We start from the raw sequence: 22341 nt of genomic DNA on the forward strand, positions 1-22341 counted from the left end.
CCCACTTACGAGTGAGAGTATATAATGTTTGGTTTTCCATTCCTGAGTTGCTTCACTTAGAATAATGGTATCCAATTTCTTCCAGGTTGCTGTGAATGCCATTATTTTGTTCCTTTTTAACGTTGAGTAGTATTCCATGAGATATATATAGATATATATATACACACACACACACTCCATGATATATTCCATATTCCATTATATATTTTATATATATATATTTAACTGATATATATATCACAGTTTCGTTATATACTCATTGATTGATGGGCACTTGAGCAGGTTCCACATTTTTGCAATAGCAAATTGTGCTGCTATAAACATAGGTGTGCAGTGTCTTTTTTTTTGTAGAACGACTTATTTTCCTCTGGGTAGATACCCAGTGGTGGAATTGCTGGATCAGATGGTAATTCTACTTTTAGTTCTTTAATGAATCTCCACACTGTTTTCCATAGTGGTTTACTAGTTTATACTCTCACCAGCAGTGTAAAAGTGTTCCCTTTTCACCACATCCATGCCAACATCTATTATTTTTGATTTTTTGATTATGGCCATTCTTGCAGGAGTAAGGTGGTATCACATTGTGGTTTTGATTTGAATTTCCCTGATTATTAGTGACATTCAACATTTTTTAAATCTGTTTGTTGACCATTTGTATATCTTCTTTTGAGAATTGTCTGTTCATGTCCTTAGCCCACTTTTTGATTGGATTGTTTTTTTTTTTTCTAATTTGTTTGAGTTCCTTGTAGATTCTGAATATTAGTCCTTTGTTGGATATGTAGATTGCAAAGATTTTTCCACTCTGTGGGTTGTCTGTTTATTCTGCTGATTGTTTCTTTGGCCATGCAGGAGCTTTTTAGTTTAACCAAGTCCCAGCTATTTATCTTTGTTTTTGTCACATTTGCTTTTGGGTTCTTGGTCATAAAGTCTTTGCCTAAGCCAATGTCTAGAAGGATTTTTCCAATGCCATCTTCTAGAATTTTTATAGTTTTGAGTCTTAGATTTAAGTCTTTGATCCATCTTGGGTTGATTTTTGTATAAGGTGAGAGGTAAGGATTCAGTTTCATCCATCTACATGTGGCTTGCTAATTATCCCAGCACCATTTGTTGAATAGGATGTCCTTTCTCCACCTCATGTTTTGGTTTGCTTTGTTGAAGATCAGTTGACTGTAAATATTTGACTTTACTTCTGGGTTCTCTATTATGTTCTATTCGTCTCTATGCCTGTTTTTATACCACTACCATGTTGTTTTGGTGACTATGGCCTTATAGTAGAGTTTGAAGTTGAGTAGTGTGATGCCTCCAGATTTGTTCTTTTTGCTTAGTCTTTCTTTGACTATGTGGGCTTTTTTGATTCCGTATAAATTTTAGGATTGTTTTTTCTAGTTCTGTGAAGAATGACAATGGTATTTTGATGCGAATTTCATTAATTTGTAGATTGCTTTTGGCAGTATAGTCATTTTACAAAATCGACTCTGCCCGTCCATGAGCATGGAATGTGTTTCGATTTATTTCCACTTATGATTTATTTCTGCAGTGTTTCATAGTTTTCCTTGAAGAGGTCTTTCACCTCCTTGGTTAGGTATATTCCTAAGTATTTTATTTATTTTTGCAGCTATTGTAAAAGGGATTGAGTTCTTAATGTGATTCTCAGCTTGGTTGCTGTTGGCATATAGCAGACCTACTGATTTATGTACATTGATTTTGTATCCTGAAACTGCTGAATTCATTTACCAGTTCTAGGAGCTTTCTGAATGAGTCTTTAGGGTTTTCTATGTATACAATCATGTCATCAGCAAACAGTGACAGTTTGACTTCCTCTTTACTGATTTGGATGTCCTTTATTTCTTTCTCTTGTCTGATTGCTCTGGCTGGGACTTCTAGTACTATGTTGAATAGAAGTGGTGAAAATGGGCATCCTTGTTGTGTTCCAGTTATCAGGGAATGCTTTCAACTTTTCCCCATTTAGTATAATGTTGGCTGTGGATTTGTCACAGATGTCTTTTATTGCTTTTGGGTATGTTCCTTCTTTGCAAATTTTACTGAGGGTTTTAATCATAAAGTGATGTTGGATTTTGTCAAATGCTTTTTCTGTATCTATTGAGATGATCATGTGATTTTTGGTTTTAATTCTGTTTATGTGGTGTATCACATTTATTTACTTGCATATGTTAAACTATCCCTGCATCCCTGGTATGAAACCCACTTGATAATGGTGGATTATCTTTTTAATACGCTGTTGGATTTGGTCAGCAAGTGTTTTGTTGAGGATTTTGGCATCTATATTCATTGGTTTGTATTTTTCTTTTTTTGTTATGTCCTCACCTGGTTTTGGTATTAAAGTGATACTGGCTTCATAGAAAGATTTAGGGGGTATTCCCTCTTTCTCTGTCTTCTGGAATAGTGTCAATAGGATTGTACAAATTCTTCTTTGAATGTCTGATAGAATTCAGCTGTGAATCATCTGATCTTGGAATTTTTTTGTTGGTAACTTTTAAATTACCATTGCAATCTTCCTGCTTGTTATTAGTCTCTTCAGAGTTTCTATTTCTTCCTGGTTTAATCTAGGAGAGTTGTATATTTACAAGAATTTATCCACCTCCTGTAGGTTTTCTAGTTTATGTGTGTAAAGGTGTTCACAGTAGCCTTGAATGATCTCTTGCATTTTTGTGGTATCGGTTGTAGTAGCTCCCATTTTGTTTCTAATTGAGCTTATTTGGATCTTCTCTCTTCTTAGTCTCACTAATGGTCTATTAATTTTATTTATCATTTCAAAGAAGCAGCCTTTTGTTTCATTTATCTTTTCTATAGTTTTTTTTGTTTGTTTCAGTTTCATTTAGTTCTGCTCTGATCTTGGTTATTTCTTTTCTTCTGCTGAGTTTGGGTTTGGTTTTGGTTTTGGTTTGTCCTTGTTTCTCTACTTTTTTTAAGGTGTGATCTTAGATTGTCTATTTGTGTTCTTTCAGATTTTTTGGTGTAGGCACTTAATACTATGAACTTTCCTCTTAGCACCACTTTTGCTGTATCCCAGAGGCTTTGATAGGTTGTCTCACTATTACTATTCAGTTCAAAGAATATTTTAATTTCCATCTTGATTTCATTGTTGAACCAAAAATCATTTAGGAGCAAGTTATTCAATTTCCATGTATTTGCCTGGTTTTGATGGTTCTGTTTGGAGTTAATTTTCAATAATATTCCATGGTGGTCTGAGGGAGTACTTGCTGTAATTTTGATTTTCTTAAATTTGTTGAGACTTGTTTTGTGGCCTATCATATGGTCTATCTTGGAGAATGTTCCATGTACTGATTAATAGAATGTGTATTTTTGAGTTTTTGGGTAGAATTTTCTGTAAATATCTGTTAAGTCCATTTGTTATAGTTTAAGTTCATTGTTTCTTTGTTGACTTCCTGTCTTGATGACCTGTCTAGTGCTGTCAGTGGAGCATTAAAGTCCCCCACTATTATTATGTTGCTGTCTATCTCATCTCTTAGGTCTAGTAGTAATTGTTTTAGAAATTTGGGAGCTCCAGTGTTAGGGGCATATGTATTTAGGACTATGATATTTTCCTGTTGGACTAGTCCTTTTATCATTATATAATATCACTCTTTGTCTTTTTTAGCTGCTGTTGCTTTAAAGCCTGTTTTGTCTGATATAAAAATAGCTTTTCCTGCTCACTTTTGATGTCCATTTGCATGGAATACCTTTTTCCATCCATTTACCTTAAGTTTATGTGAGTCCTTATGTGTCAGGTGAATCTCTTGAAGACAGCAGATACTAGGTTGGTGAAATTTTAATCCATTCTGCCATTCTGTATTTTTTTAAGTGGAGCATTTAGGTTATTTACATTCAACATTAGTATTTAGATGTGAGGAACTATTCTATTCATCATGCTATTTGTTGCCTGAATAACTTGGTTTATTTTTTCCCCCTTGTGTTATTGTTTTATAGGTCCTGTGAGGTTTATGCTTTAAGGAGATTGTATTTTGGTGTATATTGAGGATTTGTTTCAAGATTTAGAGCTCCTTCTAGCAGTTCTTGTAGTGCTGGCTTGGTAGTGGCAAATTCTCTCAGCATGTGTTTGTCTGAAAAAGACTGTATCTTTTCTTCATTTATAAAGCTTACTTTCACTGGATACAAAATTTTTGGCTGATAATTGTTTTGTTTAAGGAGGCCACAGGTAGGACCTTAATCCCTTCTAGCTTGTAGGGTTTCTGTTGGGAAATCTGCTGTTAATCTGATAGGTTTTCCTTTATAGGTTACCTCATGCTTTGGCCTCATAGCTCTTAAGATTATTTTTTTCATCTTGACTTTAGATAACATGATGACTATGTGCCTGGGCAATGACTTTTTGCAATTAATTTCCCAGATGTTCTTTGAGCTTCTTGTATTTGGATGTCTAGATCTCTAGCAAGGCTGGGGAAGTTTTTCTTGATTATTCCAAATATGTTTTCCAAACATTTAGATTTCTCTTCTTCCTCAGGAACACCAGTTATTCTTAGATTTGGTTGTTTAATATAATCTCAAACTTCCTGGAAGCTTTACTTATTTTTTAAAATTCTTTTTGCTTTGTCTTTGTTAAGGATTAAGTTCATTCAAAAGCCTTGTCTTTGAGCTCTGAAGTTCTTTCTTCTACTTGTTCAATACTATTGCTGAGCCTTTCCAGTGCATTTTGCATTTCTCTAAGTGTGTCCTTCATTTCCAGAAGTTGAAATTTTTTAAAATTTAATGTTATCTATTTCACTGGAGATTTTTTCATTCATGTCCTATATCATGTTTTTGATTTCTTTGAGTTGGACTTTACCTTTCTCTGGTGCCTTCTTGAATAGCTTAGTAGTCAACCTTCTGAATTATTTTTCTGGCAATTCAGAGAGATTTCGTCTGGGGTTGGAACCATTGTTGGTGAGCTAGTGTGATCATTTGGGGATATTAAAGAAACTTGTTTTGTCATATTACCAGATTTGTTTATCTGGTTTCTTCTCATTTGAGTAGACTATGTCAGAGGGAAGATCTGGGACTCAAGGGCTACTATTCAAATTCTTTTGTCCCACAGAGTGCTCCCTTAATGTGATGCTCTCCACTTTCCCCTAGGGATGGGGTTTCTGAGACCCAAACTGCAGTGATTGTTATTTCTCTTCTGGATCTAGCCACCCAGCAGAGCTACCAGGCTCTGGGCTAATACTGGCTAAGTCTGCAAAAAGTCCTGTGGTATGATCTGTTTTTAGGTCTCTCAGCCATGGATACCAGCACCTGTTGTGGTGGAAGTAGCAGGGTTGTGAAGTGGACTCCTTGAGGGTCTTGGTTGTATTTTTGGTTTTGTACTGGTTTTATGTTGGTTAGCCTCCAGGCAGGAGGTGGAGCTTTTAAGAGCACATCAACTGCAGTTATATAGGGAGAATATAAGCTTGCCCTAGGGTGGAGTTTGGATAAGTATTCAGATTTCTCAGGCAGTAGGCAGGGTCATAAAGCTCCCAAGGGATTATGTCCTTTGCCTTTGGAGTTACTCAGCAGTCCTATGTAGCCTACAGTGGCCAGTGGCAATCCTCCTCCTTCAAAGGGTCTGTGGATTCTCTTGGCTTTCCTGGTATGTTCCTGCAGTAGTTCTTGAGGCAAAAGTTCATGATGTGGGTCTCTGTCATGATGCTACTCTTTCTGTCTTAGTGGGAGTTGCAAGTCAGTCCTCCCTCCTATCTGCCATTTTCCTTTTTCTTACATATTAGTTTTAGTAGTGCTTTTGTAGATTGCTTAGGATATTCTGCATAAACAGTCATCACCTACAGGTAGAAAAAGTTTTACATTTTTTCAAATCTGTATTTTTTTTTAATGTTTTTTTTTTTTTTTTTTTTTTTTGCCTTTTATTACATTGTTAAGGGCCTCCAAAAGACTTGTGAGTAAAAGAGATGAAAAGGGTCATTATTGGCTTATTTCCAATATTAGGGGGAATGTAATCAATATTTTTCATTAAGTACAATGCTACCCGTAAGATTTTATAGATATTCTTTAACAAATTGAAGTTTCCTTCCAAATATTTTTAGACCAGCCCAGAAGGACAATTTTTAAAATTATTATTCATTCTTTTATTAATTTTAGATGAAGGTCTTGGTATGTTGCCTAGGTTGAACTCAAACTCCTGGGCTTAAGCGATCCTCCCACCTCAGCCTCCAAGTAACTAGGACTACAGGTATGCATCACTGTGCCCAAGTTTCTTCTAGTTTTAGTCTGTTGAGAGTTTTGATGTGGATAAATGATGAGTTTTGTCAATATTTTTCTGCTTCTAATGAAAGAATCATATGGTTTTTATCATTTTTTGAAAACATGAAGAATTATATTGATTTTAGAATGTCATATAATCTTACATTTCTTGGATAAATCCTCCTTGTAATTGTTCTTTACATATATATTGATGTATTTGATTTGCTAATATTTTAGTTAAGGAAATTAAGGCTATCTTTATTACAGATATGATGCATAGGCTGGGTGCGGTGGCCCATGCCTGTAATCCCAGCACTTTGGGAGGCCAAGGCAGGCAGATCACCTGAGGTCAGGAGTTCAAGACCATCCTGGCCAACATGGAGAAACCCCGTCTGTACTAAAAATACAAAAATTAGCGGGGCATGGTGGCACACGCCTGTCATCCCAGTTACTTGGGAGGCTGAGGCAGGAGAGTCATTTGAACCCAGAAGGCAGAGGTTGCAGTGAGCCAAGATCACCCCAATGCACTCCAGCCTGGATGACAGAGCAAGACTCCATCTCAAAAAAAAAAAAAAAAGAAAAGAAATATGATGCATAATTTTTAAAAAAGTCTTTGTCAGTTTAAGGATTAAGATTGTGCTATTATCATAAAATGAATTGATATCATTCCTGCTCTCTCTTTTCTGAAATAATGTGTTTAAGAATGTTGTTATTTCTTCCTTAAATATTTGTTAGAATTCATCAGTGAAACCACATGGGCCTGGAATAGTCTCTGAAGAAAGAGTTCAGTAATGATATTAGTTTTCCTTAATAGATATAGGACACTTCAGATTTTTATCTTGTGTCAGTTTTTGTACATTTTGTTGTTCAAAAAATGTGTTCATTTCATCAGAATTGGTCAATTTGTTGGCATAAAATTGTTAATAATATTCCCTCATTATGCTATCCTATTATCTATCCCAAGATAGAATGTCTATTCTATCTTAGTAATAACCACTCTTTTGTTCTCAACAGTGACATTCATTATTTGTTTTTTCTTAAGTTAGTATAGCTAGGGTTTATAAATCTTTCTGAACTTTTCAAAGAAATAACTTTTGGCTGTGTTTTTCTATCATATTTCTCTTTCATTGATTTCTGCTCTTAACTTTATTATTTTCTTCCTTCTGTATACTCTTCTTGTGCTTTTCTCTTTTTATAATTTCTCAAAAGAGATCTTCAGTCATTTATTTTAGACCTTTCTTTTATTGTAATAGAATTATTTGAAGCCATATATTTCTCTATAAGTACTAGTTTAGTTGCGTTCTACATATTTTGATATGTTGTATTTGTTAGTTGTTTTTCAATTCAAAGTATATTCTAATTCTTATTATCAGTTTTTTGTCCTCTAGCTTATTTAGCATTGTATTAATTTTCATATTTTAGGATGTTTTCTAGACACATTATTGTTTTCTAATTAAGTTTCCTTTGTGGTGAGAGAACATCCTCTGTATAATTTCAATCCTCTTGAAATTTACTAGACTTATTTTATACCCCAGAATATAGTTCCTTTATGAACATACCATGTGTACTTGAAACGAATGTGTATTCAGCTGATTCTGGATGTTCTGTTCTGTAAATGGCAATTAGAATAAAATGATTAATAATGTTGTTCAACTCTCTTATATGTTTGCTGAGTGTCTGTTTGGTTGTTCTATTACTTGCTGAGAGTGGGATTTGAAGTCTCCAACTATGTTCATGGAGTTATTTCTCTTTTAATTTTGTCAATCTTTGTTTCATGTATTTTGTTGCCTTGCTATTAGATGCATACACATTTATAATTGTTATATCTTCCTGATGGATTGACAATTTTATCAGATCAAACTTCCTTATTTATCTCTGATAACACTTTTTGTCTTAAAGTCTACTTGATATTAAATAGCCACTTCAGCCTTTCTGTTTGCATGCCATCTCTGTTTCCATTTAATTTCAACCTATCTACATCTTCATATTTAAAATTCATCTCATATGGACATAAAATAGTTGAGCCTTGCTTTGTTTTTAATTAATTCTAAAAATGTCTGCCTTTTTTTTTTTTTTTTTTTGAGACGGAGTCTCACAGTGTCCCAGGCTGGAGTGCAGTGGCGCAATCTCAGCTCACTGCAAGCTCTGCCTCCTGGATTCACGCCATTCTCCTGCCTCAGTCTCCCGAGTAGCTGGGACTACAGGCGCCCGCCACCACACCCGGCAAATTTTTTGTATTTTTAGTAGAGATGGGGTTTCACCGCGTTAGCTAGGAAAATTTCTGCCTTTCAACTGGAGTTAAAAGGATTGGAGTGCATGGGTACACTATCCATACAACTGGACTGTATGAATTTTTAATATTTAATGTAATTATTGACAGGGTTAATTAGGTCTGCCTTTTTATTATTTGTTTTCTGTATGTCAATCTCTATATATTTTTCTTTCCTTTGTTTCTTCTTTCCTTTTATCTTTTAGCTTATTTGAATAATTTTTAGAATTGTATTTTAATTTACCCATTGCTTTTTAGCTATATCTCCTTGCATTAAATCTTAGGGGTTGCTGTAAGAATTAAAATATACATCCCTAACTTTTCATAGCATAGTTAAAATAAATATTATGCCAATTCACGTTAATGTAACAATTTTTATAGCAATGGGGGATATTTCATTTATTGTCACCTTAGTCTTTTATGCTATAATTTTCATGTATATTACATATATCTATATCTATCGTACTAAATCCCATAAGACCATATTTTAATATTTGCTTTAAACAGTCATATGTATTTTAAAGAAACTAGAGGAAACACTGGTTTTTAAAATGTATCCACATATTTGCCTATATAGCCAATCAGTTGCTGAGTCCTTTTGGATCTTTCTTTTTAAGTGTGACTTTATTTTTCTTTTTACTCCTATCGTCTTATTTGTCCCTACAATAACCTCATGACTAGACCATGCTTCTTAACTAATCACTATTCCTTCAGACTTTTTTGTTTTTGTTTTTTTGAGACAGGATCTCTGTCATTCAGGTTGGAGTGTAGTGGCATGATCAAGACTGACTGCAGGCTCAACCTCCGGTGCTCAAGTGATTCTGCCACTTTAGCCTCCTGAGTAGCTGGGACTACCGGTGCACAGCACCATGCTCAGCTAATTTTTATATTTTCTGTAGAGTCAGGATTTTGCCTATGTTGCCCAGGCTGGTCTGGAACTCCTGAGCTCAAGCGATCCACCCATCTCGGTCTCCCAAAGTGCTGTGATTAGAGGTGTGAGCCATGACACCCAGCCCACCTCCTTCAGATTTTCTATTATCAACTCCTCTTTCCCAAACATTGTGAAGGGGAAGGGGGAAAAAAGGAAATGCAATGAAGAGTCCCTGAGTCCCTGAGAGTCAACATGTATAAGTTACCTCAATAAATTACCAGAAAATAGAGCCTATCTTAGACAGTTTTATATTCTATGCATTGTCTTGCACTAGGCCTTTCACAAAGAAGGCGCTCGATGAATATTTATTAGATTGTTGAATGAACAAAGAGGCTCTTTTATTCTTACCCATAATGAGGGAGAACCTGTGTTGCTGAGACAAAGTTATCACTCTGCAAACTGATAATGACAACTAACAAGAGATGCAGTTAATGATGCATTATTGCTTGTCAGTGAAAACACATAAGTAACAAACAAACAAATCTCTTTTACTTTGTGCATAAAATAAAGAATGATTATAGCCAGTTAAGAGAATCCTATTGGAAAGGGGACGAAAAATTATGAATTGTCCAGAAATTAGTCCATCATATCATACCGTACCAATTACAAGGCAGTTTAATTTCAGAATGAAAAGAGCTGAAAAAACCTATATTTAAGACATTAAATGTATCACCTAGTATTATTGCCATAAACATCACATCAGCTTATGAATGCCTCCAAGTACTAGTTTTATTTTCTAAAAGATGCAGACTGAGATGCTACCTAGTATTTCCTTTCTTTTTCATTTTCCTTTCCTGCTTTTCATGTTCTTGTTATGGAAGCTGGTACATTTTATGCTCATTCATCTGCTAAACTTGTAAATTGACAGGAGATTTCTTAAAATGACAAATAGGAAGGGGTCTCAGGTTAATTCAACAGCTGGATTTCTATAATAACTCTAACCTGCTAGGGAAAATGAGCTATGTGACACTAAAGAGAAAAGGAGCACAGTTTAATTAAAACTGGCTCAGGATGGAAACTTTAATGAATTGCAGTTCCAGAGCATAACAGAACTCAGGACCCAAATTTCCTAAGGGAACTGTCAATAATAAAGATGCAGTTACCTGAACTGACTGCTCACAAGAGCAAACTTGTTTTGATAATGCCACGTGCTGTTTCCCAGGGCATAATGATTTGGCAGAGAAATAACCTGGCAGACTGCACTGAAAATAGCTGCATTATAATTACATTGTTACTTTCTACACATCTGATAATGAGGTAATACTTGATCTGCAAAAATTAATCATGCATCTAGAGAGTTCTATGTCAAATGTCACATGCATGAAATTTCTACTCAGTAGATACAACCTAGTCACAAACACTTCTTGGTAGCTGAGTTCAAAATTCAATTTTGGATATAAGAAACCAAATTTGCCATTTAGTCTACATTGCTATTCTTATTAGATCAAAAAGGAAACTTTTAATCTCCTGAAAGGGCATGCTCACATGCTGACCCCACTGTGTCCTGAATGGATTTGAGGGGTGACTAGAGGTTGTGTGATTCTTCAGGAACTCTTGCCAGAGTCCAGTTGCATTTATACTGTTAATCAAATCCCCTATGTCAGTTTCATACTGCTACCCTAGCAAATTACAACACACTTAGTAGTATAACACACAAGTTTAACATTTTGTAACTATGGAGGTCAGAAGTAAAAAAAATGGGTCCACAAGGCTGCCTAGGAGGTGATAGGTAACAATCCATTTTCTGGCCTATTACAGTTTTTAGAGGCTACCTCCACTCCTTGGTTCAAGGCCCCTTCTTCTGTCTTCCAAGTCAGCAGGGTAGCATCTTCTTTCCTCTCTGAACTCTGTTTCCGGCTCCATATCTTCTTTCCATGTCTCTGACCTACCTATTTCTCTGTTACAAGAACCCTTGTGAATACCCAGATAATTCAGGATAATCTCCCCATCTGAAGATACTTAACTTAATCACATCTACAGTGTCTCTTTAACCATGTATGTAACATATTCCCAGGCTGTGGGGATTTTGGATGTGGATATCTTTGGGAGGGCTGTTATTCAGCCTACCACACCTCCCAAATAGTCAAGGGCCTCTAGAGAAAGAAAAATTAGAAAAACAGAGAGACATTTATTATGATTTGGCTGACATGATTATGGAGGCTGAGAAGTCTCAGATCTGCAGCCCCCAGTACAAGATCCCCGGTAAGCTGGGACCCAGGAGAGTTGATAGTGTAGTTCCAGCCTAAGTCCAAAGGTCTGAGAACCAGGAGAGCCAGTAGTGTAAGTTCCAGTCTTAAAGCTGGCAGTATTGAGACTCAAAGGTCTATTTTTCATTTCGAGTCCAAAACCAGGAAAAGACCAAGGTTTCAGCTCATGCAGTCAGGCAGGAGATGTTCCCTCTTATTCAGTCTTTTTGTTCTATTGAGTTCTTTAACTGATTGGATGAGACCTACCCGCATTAGAAAAAGCAATCTGTTTACTCAGTCTGCTAATTCAAATGTTAATCCCATTCAGAAACACCTTCACAGACATGCCCAGAATAATGTTGAACCAAATATCTGGGCATCCTATGCCCTAATCAAGTTGACCCATAACATTAACCATCACAAGGGCAAAAAGATTTGCAGTAGTAATTGGCTACCTTTAGGTACCAAGTTTCAGTAATTCTTGCCACTTTCCTGATGCTGGGATAGCTATATCTAGTGTATTGTGCTCAGCTATGAGTTTTACAAAAAAACCCACAGAGTGGCTTATATCAATTAAGGAATGTTTCTGCCTCATACAAGAGGACTCCAAGCACAGGCAGTCCATACTTTCTCATTTTCTCTTCTTTTCCTCCCTTCTCTTCCATCCTTAGGGGTGGCTGATGCACCTCAGGTATCCCTCCAGGATTTCAGGCAGGAAGAAGAACAGAAGGGGAAGCAGCAATAGTCTTTCACTTATATCCCATTCACCAGAACCGAGTAACAGGACCACCTGGGGCTTCCAGGGATTCAGGGATATAAGAAGGATTTCACTTTCTTGGTTTTGCAGGGCAGGAAAGCAAACATGAAAGGAGAAAGTCAGCAACTCAAGTATCTTCTACAACAACCAAGAATTCTAAGCCTTAAACGTCCCTCCTTATCACTCAGGGACTGAATAAGACCAACTGTCTTATAGTTTAAAAACATGTCCCTTTGCTCACCTAATTTTTCATCAGAATTCCCAATAGGCAAATAAAAATAACCACAGTGTGTTTATGCATCACCAAAATCAGAAAGATTTAAAAAATAAAATAGTTTAAACAGACCCAAGTAATAGTTATGATTGTAGTTTTCTTCTAAGCAAATTGATTTTTTAAAATTGATTTTTTAAAAAAATTAAAGTGACTGAATTAAGTTATCACTCTTTAGGACAGTCTCTGGTGTGTTGGTGTGTAGGTGCACATCACGTCTTCATCATAATGGCCGTAGATCCAGGGCAGCCATTGAGCCCTACATGTCCATGGCTCCTGTCTCCTGTTGATAGGTTTGGTGAAACCCTATTCTCCAATGTGTACCCGCTCCTTGGCCAGAGTTGACTCATCTAGTAATGGACAACTGATGAAAATAGTCAGTTTTTTTGCCTAGGAATTTTAAAATTGGAACAGAAAGAGTACATTTAGTTTCTTCCTGAATGACTGAATTCTAACACACAGAATCAGGGAGCTACTGTTCTCCATGTTTTGTATGTTGACTGGGATTAGAGAAAGCTAGTCCTCAGAGAAAGAAAACAATGAAATTGAAGATCAGAATGGAGCATGGACAAAACCTGGATCATTCTAGATTATTCTTGGAGCCCAGCCACATTTCTGGGCTTGGTTTGGTTACTGACCTTTAGTCATTATGAGAATGCTGGGGTTAGTTCAATGTAATGCTCTGCTATTTATAATTAGATATAACTCTATAAAATGTAGGATTATTGCCTATGCATAAAAATTATGTCTGTAAAAGGGCCAAGCACTGTGGCTCACACCTGTAATTCCAGCACTTTGGGAGGCCAAGGCGGGCGGATCACCTGAGGTCAGGAGTTTAAGACCAGTCTGGCCAACATGGTGAAACCCCATCTCTACAAAAAATACAAAAATTAGCCGGGCACAGTGGCAGGCACCTGTAGCCCCAGCCACTAGGGAGACTGAGGCAGGAGAATCGCTTGAACCCAGGAGGCAGAGGTTGCAGTGAGCTGAGATTGCACCACTGCACTCCAGCCTGGGTGACAGAGTGAGACCCTGTCTCAAATAATAATAATAATAATAATAAAATAAACCATAACCATTGCTTGCATTAAGTATTTCTAAACTTCAATTAGTAAACAATGGTGAGTAAAAGTAAGCCTAGGATTATAAAGCCTTTTTGTTTTTGTAAAACCGAGGTCGCGCCATTGCACTCCAGCCTGGGCAACAGAGTAAGACTCCATCTCAAAAAAAAAAAAAAAAAAAAAGTCTATAAAAGGATTACTTCTGTTATAACAGAGGAAATTACTTTGATTAACTGAAAGGCATAATTAAAACCTCTGGCCTATAATTAATCAAATTGTAGTCTCATTTCTTCATCAATTTCTAATGCATCATACAGTGTATCTAAATATGATAAGGTATTTGAAATAGCAATAGTAAAATTCAGAATATATTCATAAAATCTAGAGGAGTGCCATACATCAAGAAGGAAACATGAAATATTTTACAGAAATTAAATGTGTTAATTTTACACTTAATTTAAAACCTCTGGGATAGACTAGAGGGAACTTTTGTATAATATAGAGAGATTACTACGGGAAGGTTTGGTTTCCGTTTTGCTAAATTTGAAAATTAAGATATGCCATATTTATATTTCTTACAGGAAACCATCTTTTAATATTTGATGCAAAAATAATTTTATCAGCCTTACTTTTAATATCTAATTTTAAGATGCTGAAATCTGACAGTTCTGATACTAATTATGTCTTATTTAAAATATAGCTATACTATAAAGCACTAAATCCTGGGTCTGCGGTGGTGAGAAATTGTACCGTGTAACATATTACACTGCTAATTCATAACGTTTCTTTGTAAAACTGCAAGCAGGGCCATCTCAAACATCTTGTTAATGAGCCTTTTCCTGCCTCCCCTGGGAATGCAGATGGGGTTTGCTTCTAGCCCTTCTGGAGGCAAATAAAGAAATAGAACTGACTAGGTTATAAACCCAGATGAAATCCTCATATGAGAAAATTCTCATTTGTGCCATCTGTTTGGGCTGAACTGGAGATGAAATATAAGGTGTCATTGCCACAATCCCTAGAGGACTGTCACCAAGTGATCTTCCTTCAAATTTGCCTTCAACTTATCACAAGCTGCTTTAATTCCTTTCCAGTATGTTCACCATAATGTCATCAGCCTTCAGTTTCCCCTTGGTTTTTAAATGCGTCTGTGACACAGCTGACCAGCTCTTTTCTTGAAATGCGTATCTCTGCCATGAAACTTTCTCGACACCCTTTCAGAATTTTGTCTTTCTTTTTTTTAATAAAATGTAGCTTTTATTGAGTAAAGGAAAAAAGGAATTCAGCTACATGATAGAAAGATTCCAGTTTGATCAAATTGTAACAAGTCTTCCTATTTGCATGAGAGGAGCCTCACTAGTCCACAGGGAGCCCTTGGGAACGATTGCTTCAACGGGTTGGTTCTCACTCTCGCGCACATTATCAGCTCCCGGTCAGTCCCAAGAGGCAAGGGTGGAGGGCATGATGGTTCTCACAGAGCTACTTTATAAATAAACTCTATGTGACTTTTCCGGGAGTCTCTTACATTCTTTTATTTTAAAAGATCTGAGCAGAAAATAGAACAGAGGACCATTAAGTGGTGTTGTGTGGTTGTGTGATACATGAAACGGCCTGGTCTATGGAATTGTGACGGGTAACAGAAACAGCATGATTAGGCATTATGTGAAGAGCATGACACACTGCCACCATGGCCTGTCCAATTGGTGTGAGTAAACCGTCGCTGTTTTTCTAAGCATTGATAGGCGTGAGCCCCAACGTAATCCCGCTTAGTCTGGATGAGGTTGGCTGGGAGCATCTCGTGTCTGTATCCATCACAGAAGGAGACAGCAGTGTTGAAACAGGGCATGGGAATGCTGGCTCAGATCCTGGTGCTGACCACCTGCTACCAGCGGTCCTGGCAGTTTTCAACAGCCAACTTAAAGAAGTCGTCTAATAATAGGTTCTTAAGTTCCGGGTGTTGATGAAATGCATCCTTTATCTTTCCTAGAAATACACTTCTGATGATGCAGCCTCTCTCCTCCATATCAGGACAATATGACCATAATTGAGGGTCCAGCCAAATTCACTGGTTGCCTGTCTTAGCAGCATAAAGCCTTGAGCATAAGAGATGATCTTGGAAGCATAGCGGTCATTCCGAATGTCTTCCAGGAATGATTTCTTATCACCATCAAACTAATTCTTTTGGGGACCCTTCAGCTTTTTGCTAACTTGAATTCTTTCATCCTTCAGAGAGGATAAGCACTGAACAAAGACAGCTTTTCCATTGAGGGTGACAGGAATGCCATCTTCCAGGGTGGAGATGGTGATCCACTTCCTGGTGCCCTTCTGTCCCGCGCTGTCCCTGATCTTTGGCAGCAGGTATTTGCCATCAGTATCTTAGAATATTGGCTGTGATTTCAATCAAGAATGAATGGAGCTCTGTCTTATTCTAGTCCTCAAAGGCCTCTGTCTTCTTATTTTGATTTCAATCAAGAATGAGTCAAGCTCTGTCTTATTCCAATCCTCAGAATCCTATGCTATCTTGTTTTGCTCCATGCCCAGCACCTGTTTCATCGGGTGGTAAGCCCCACTGATCAGCTGCATAGCCCCATACTCTATCCTATTGTACACCATCTTTACAAAGTGGCCTGCCCCCTCCTCTCCCACCCAGTCAGAGAAAAGTTCTTCAGTTTTCTTTTGCAGTGATGCCTTGGAAGATTGTCTTGATAGGGGCCAACTTCTTTGTTCCCTCGTGGCATGAGTTATAGGCCATACGGGATCCTTTTCCTCCAGCACTAACTTTGCTCTCCACAGATAAAATTTCCTTGGCCTTGTGGTCTCTACATCGTCTTGTGGCATCCCTATATTTGGAATTGCCTCCATCAATGATATTGTCACCAGTGTGTAACAATGATACTAATTTTTTCACGAAATCATCAACAGCTTGACCAGCCTTCACAAGAAAGATGATATGCCTGTGGCTTTTTCAGCTTGGAGACCATCTTCTTCAAGGACTGAACAACATCTTTGGTCCCCTCTGCCTTGTTGCCAAGGAATCATCAACTTTGGAGACTGTACTATTAAAAGCAAAAGCCACAAAGCCATGGTCATTCATGCACAAAATTAAGGTCTGGCCCATGACAGCCAGTCCAATCAGTGTTATGCCAGCTTGGGCCATGGCGGAAGCATCAGACAGAGTAGAACTGGAGTGGGCAAAGTGCGGAGGGCTCACGCCTCACAGGCAAGTGAAGGATATACCAGCTGCCGGAGTTTTGTCTCTTTAGATGCCTCTTTTTCCTCCCCCACCTGCTAAATAGAAATATTTTTGAAACTTTTATCCTTAGCCATTTATAGAAGCTTAATCTCTGTACTTTCTCCCACGAAGAACACATCTACTTCTTCAGTGTCGGTGACATCTTTGTGCCAATTCCCAAATCCTCGCATAAGTATTTTTCTTCTATTCTCTGACCAGCCACCTTGACACTTCCAACTGGATTGGCCGTTCAAATTTAAAAAACTGCAAACCTCACATATCTTTGAGCCCCAAAGCATTTATCTTTATGTCTTTCCTATTACTATTAATAGCAATGCTATATTCACAGTCTCATAGGTTTCAAAAGGGAAATAGCTTTTGATTTTGCCTTCTCTTTCTCTTCTCCTAGTTCTGGTTAGTCTTTCTTTGTAATTTTGTCCCCATCTGTTTATTCCTGTTTATTCCAGTTTTTTGCCACCATTATGTGGCCTTCATAACATTACATTTAGACTATGGCAATTGTTAGGGGATGTCCCTATGTTTCATGATTGTTCACTGCTGCCAGCGAGGCTGAAGCTGCAGTTGTACCTTGGTTACCATGGCACTGCTCCATAACCCAGCCACTATAAAGCAGATGCACTATAAAGACTTTCCAAGTTCAAGAAATGAATCCCAGGAGATTTTCCCTTGACTAAATCCCGTGCTTACTTTAGCATAACACTTTGGAGGCCAGATTCAATGGGAGAAAACAATAGAGAGAACTTCTTGATGTTGCTGGCCTTCTGCAAGGCAGAGGCTTTGCTGCCTTCTTGCAACTTGACCATAAATCAGACTAAATGTTTTTCAGTGGATAGGGGGTGGTTCTAATGGGATGAAGACACAAGTTGCTTAATAGTCTTTAGAGATAGTCCATTACTTTTTGCTTTTCTGTCTACCGAAGTCTTCAAATAACACTTATTGGAGAGCTTTGGTGGGTAGGTAATGATTATTTGTAAGATGAACAGATTACTGTAAGATTATTTATAAGATTATTAATAAGTACTATAATATTTATATTTATTACTTATAATAAATAACATATTATTAAATATATATGGCTGGGTGCGTAGCTCACTCCTGTAATCCCAGCACTTTGGGAGACCGAGGCAGGCGGATCACTTCAGGTCAGGAGTTCAAGACCAGCCTGTCCAACATGGTGAAACCCCGTCACTACTAAAAATACAAAAATTAGCTAGGTGTGGTGACACACACCTGTAATTGCAGTTACTCAGGAGGCTGAGGCAGGAGAATCACTTGAACCCGGCAGGTGGAGGTTCTAGTGAGTTGAGATCACACCACTGCACTCTAGCCTGGGCAAAAGAGTGAGACACTGTCTCAAAAAATACATGTGTGTGTGTGTGTATATATATATATATATATATATATATATATATATATATACACAAAATATATAAGAAATACTCAGGCCGGGCGCGGTGGCTGAAGCCTGTAATCCCAGCACTTTGGGAAGCCGAGACGGGCGGATCACGAGGACAGAAGATCGAGACCATCCTGGCTAACACGGTGAAACCCCGTCTCTACTAAAAAATACAAAAAACTAGCCAGGCGAGGTGGCGGACGCCTGTAGTCCCAGCTACTCGGGAGGCTGAGGCAGGAGAATGGCGTAAACCCAGGAGGTGGAGCTTGCAGTGAGCTGAGATCCGGCCACTGCACTCCAGCCTGGGTGACAGAGCGAGACTCCTTCTCAAAAAAAAAAAAAAAAAAAAAAAAGAAATACTCATTATTTATGAGATTAGTTTTAAGATGAATAATAAAGAAAGCTTTGCATTCCCTTCTTCTATTCTTTGTACTATCTGTATTGGATAAGAATAACTCATCAGATGGTTCTTAACCTACCAAATAAAACAGGCATTGGCACATCTTATTAATAGAAACAATCACTTATTGAATATGTTCTAAAGTTATCACTGTGGAACATGCCCTTCTGAAATTAAACAGAGCTAAACAATTTCTGGTATTACTTTGGTTTACACACTTAATCCTATAGCTTTCTGTCTGATAAACCTCCTTCTCTATTTTCTAATTCTATGGTTTGTCAAGGAAAAGGAAGTTAAGCCCTAATTATTGAATTAGCTTATACGTTTTTATTTAGGAAACAGACACATTTACTAAGAACATGCTAATTATGGGTACTACCATGTGAGATGTAAATAGCAGCTCCATTAATTCAGAAGTTTTACTATTTCTTTCATGCAATAGTAAAATTTATTGTTTTTTCAAAATTCTATTTAAGACCCTGTTTCCCCTGGTCAGATAAATATAACTAATCATTTTAACATTTTTGAAAAGCACACTGATTAGCAAAGTAAAGCTTAGGCTTAAAATCTAAACTAGGAGAATTTCTCTTTTCCATTGTAAAATAACTTTAAAAAAATTGTATAAATGACTGAAGTACAAATGCAGTTCTGTTACATGTATAGGTTGTGTAGTGGTTAATTCAAAGCTTTAGGGTATCCATCACCCAGATAATGTACATCATATCCACTAATTACTCATTATCCCCCCTTGTAAAATAACCTTCCCTATATTTGATTATTTGAAAAATCTGAATGTATCTTACAATCAATGTCAAATGAAATTTGCCACCACCAGGGAGAAGGTAAGTTGATAAGTAGTTGTCAATGACTAAACACATACAAATTTAACAGATGTACAGGCTATTGATCATCCAATTGTCACCTCAATAAGAGCCTACATGAATAACATCACATTCTGGTAAAGTTTTAGTGAACTGCATATTCCTGTCACTTAAAACTGTTTCTAAAATAAATATTATGTTGCAGTCTTAAAGTTATTTTATATTAGGAAGGCTATCTGTTTTAGTTCAGGTGACATATTGAAAGGCTGCAGAAAATTTGGGAGAATAGGTGGAGAATTTCCTAAGATAGCAGAGGTTGATACAGCCAATGTAAGCATCATAAAAGGCACCCACAGCATCAAATGTTTGTTGAAAGGTCGCAGCTGGCTTATAAGACAAACTACCTCCCCGTGGTATATCATTTAATTACCAGAAATAAAACTACAAATTTGGCTAAGTTGACAGTTCAAATGAATCCCTGGTACTGTTTAGGATGTCTCATGGTTGTGAGTAAGCCTGTGAATAGTGGAGTGGAATGCCACTTGATGTTACACATGACTGCCAAGGGCCAGCAGTGACTTAGAACAATCTTTACATCCTAAATGTTAAGAAGGCTTAGACCAATCTTTCTCAATGTACGTTGGTGGGCTACATTAGAACTAGCTGAGATGCTTGTTTAGAATTGATTGCATCCCTGGGGTCTCCTGCTCCTCAAGGTCATAATATGGAAGGTAGGAGGCAGGAATGTGCATTTTAACATTTGAAGGCTGTCATCCTTAAACTCCTGTGAGTAGTCCCGAAAAATAAAGTGGAATGCAAATATATGTACGATTTATGGTTTATTAAGCTAAAAAGAATACTTTTGAACATTTAATATATATTTTAAGTAAAAAAAAAAAAAGCTGTTGTTGTGAATCTTACCATCAATGAAGGGTATTTTGCAATTAAAGAACTGTAATATTTTAACAATAGTGAGCTTACAAGTCTTAAAAAAGAAGGATGACTGATATGGCTATGACCCATATACATGCTCTAAACTAAGCCACCCTAGTCAACACTAGCATGAGGTCCAAGGTGCAGCCTGTGGTTAGGAACTGGGAAAACAGTTCATTTGTTTGAGGATGTGGTCAAAGTCACCTAAGTTTTGCCAAATTTTTAAACATTGCTTAGGAAAAAACTTCATAGTGAGAACAGAGTAGGATAAATGTAATCACTCAGGCAACTGCTTGGCAGAGTAAGTATGGGTAAAATGCTCTCAACCAGGATGATTTTACACCTCAGAAGACATTTTTGGTTGTCACACTGGTGTGAAGGAGAGAGGAGATACTGGTAGCCAGAAATACTGCTAAACATCTTTCAATGCACAAAAGAAGCCCCAACAACAAAGAATTACCTGGTCCAAAATGTCAGTGGTGTCAAGGTTGAAAATCTCTATTCTTGAGAATAACCTTCTGTAACCACCAGATTTTCAGGGTGATTCTGGACAAAGAAATAGAATAGAAGCCCAAGAGTACAATGTCTGTTTTCTTTCAACAACAGAACAAAGCCATCGGTTAGAAGAATACAGTAGAGAAGAACCAAAGTCCTGACCATTATGCCTAAAACATTCTTTTGTCTCATAAACTGAAAAAGTCGCAGATTGGCCAGTGATATTCACAAAAGGGCAACATGTCAGTTTGAAAACTGAGATTCATTAAAGAAAATTCAGCAGGAGACAGATGAGACAAAAACAACAACAAAATGATGAAATGTCAAAAAGAGAGAGGATGGAAAGCCATGATAGAAACAGCAAAAATTACAATAAAGACATAAGTAGCTGCTTTGCTTATATAGAATAACGTGTACACTAAGGGCTCAAAATAGAAATGAAACAACAACGTGAATAACAGCTACTGTCATATTCTATATTACTTAATTTAATCCTGACAATATCACTATTGGATGGATACCAATGTGCCTGTTTTCAAAATGAGAAAACTAAGGTATTGAAACTGAACCCCTTCCTTAAATCATATACAAAAATCAATTCAAGATAAAGACCTAAGTGTAAAACCTAAAACTGTAAAAACTCTGAAAGATAACCTAGGAAATGCCATTCTGAACATGGGCTCTGCAAAGACTTTTTGACAAAAACGCCAAAAGCAATTGCAACAAAAACAAAAATTGACAAGTGGGACCCAATTAAACTAAAGAGCTTCTCCACAGCAAAAGAAACTATCAACAGGGTAAACAGACAACCTACAGATTGGGAGAATATATTTGCAAACTATGCATCCAACAAACGTCTAATATCCAGAATCTATAAGGAACTTAAACAACTAAACAAACAAAAAACAACTCCATTAAAAAATGAGCAAAAGACATGAACAGACACTTTTCCTTTGTGGTGTTGTTTAAACCTTTTTTTTAACTCTTATTTTAGGTTTGAGAGTGCATGTGCAGGTTTGTTATGTAGGTAAACTCATGTCACAGGGGTTTGTTGTACATATTACTTCATCATCCAGGTACTAAGCTTAGTACCCTATAGTTTATTTGTCTGCTAGTCTCCTTCCTCTCTTTCTCCACCCTCAAATAGGCCCCAATGTCTGTTGTTCCTTTCTTTGTTTTCATGAATTCTCATCATTTAGCTCCCACTTGTACGTGAGAACATGCGGTATTTGGTTTTCTGTTTCTGCATTAGTTTACTAAAGGTAATGGCCTCCACCTCCATCCATGTTCCCAAAATAAACATGATCTTGTTCTTTTTTATGGCTATACAGGGTTTTGTGGTATATATGTACCACATTTTCTTTATCCAGTCTATCACTGAT

The 22341-nt window shown here is 37.0% G+C and overlaps 1 protein-coding gene, 1 long non-coding RNA gene and 1 pseudogene across 19 annotated transcripts in view; 1 reads left to right on the forward strand and 2 right to left on the reverse strand.

The window, feature by feature from the left end:
• Positions 1-22341, forward strand: part of LOC105473335 (KRR1 small subunit processome component homolog) — a 443099-nt gene that overhangs the window by 328123 nt on the left and 92635 nt on the right. For 15 of the 17 annotated variants that reach the window (XM_071071409.1, XM_071071427.1, XM_071071410.1 and 12 more), the window contains one exon: positions 6088-6178. The exons of the other annotated variants lie outside the window; for them this stretch is intronic. The gene's annotated coding sequence lies outside the window, so the exon portion shown is untranslated. The remainder of the gene's footprint in view (positions 1-6087; positions 6179-22341) is intronic. 17 annotated transcript variants of the gene reach the window in all.
• LOC105473336 (uncharacterized) overlaps positions 1-22341 on the reverse strand; it is a 126290-nt gene that overhangs the window by 86230 nt on the left and 17719 nt on the right. The gene's annotated exons all lie outside the window — the stretch shown is intronic.
• Positions 15234-16818, reverse strand: LOC105473479 (6-phosphogluconate dehydrogenase, decarboxylating pseudogene; annotated as a pseudogene).

This window comes from Macaca nemestrina, chromosome 10 (genome assembly GCF_043159975.1).
Source record: "Macaca nemestrina isolate mMacNem1 chromosome 10, mMacNem.hap1, whole genome shotgun sequence".
Taxonomy (NCBI): Eukaryota; Metazoa; Chordata; class Mammalia; order Primates; family Cercopithecidae; genus Macaca; species Macaca nemestrina.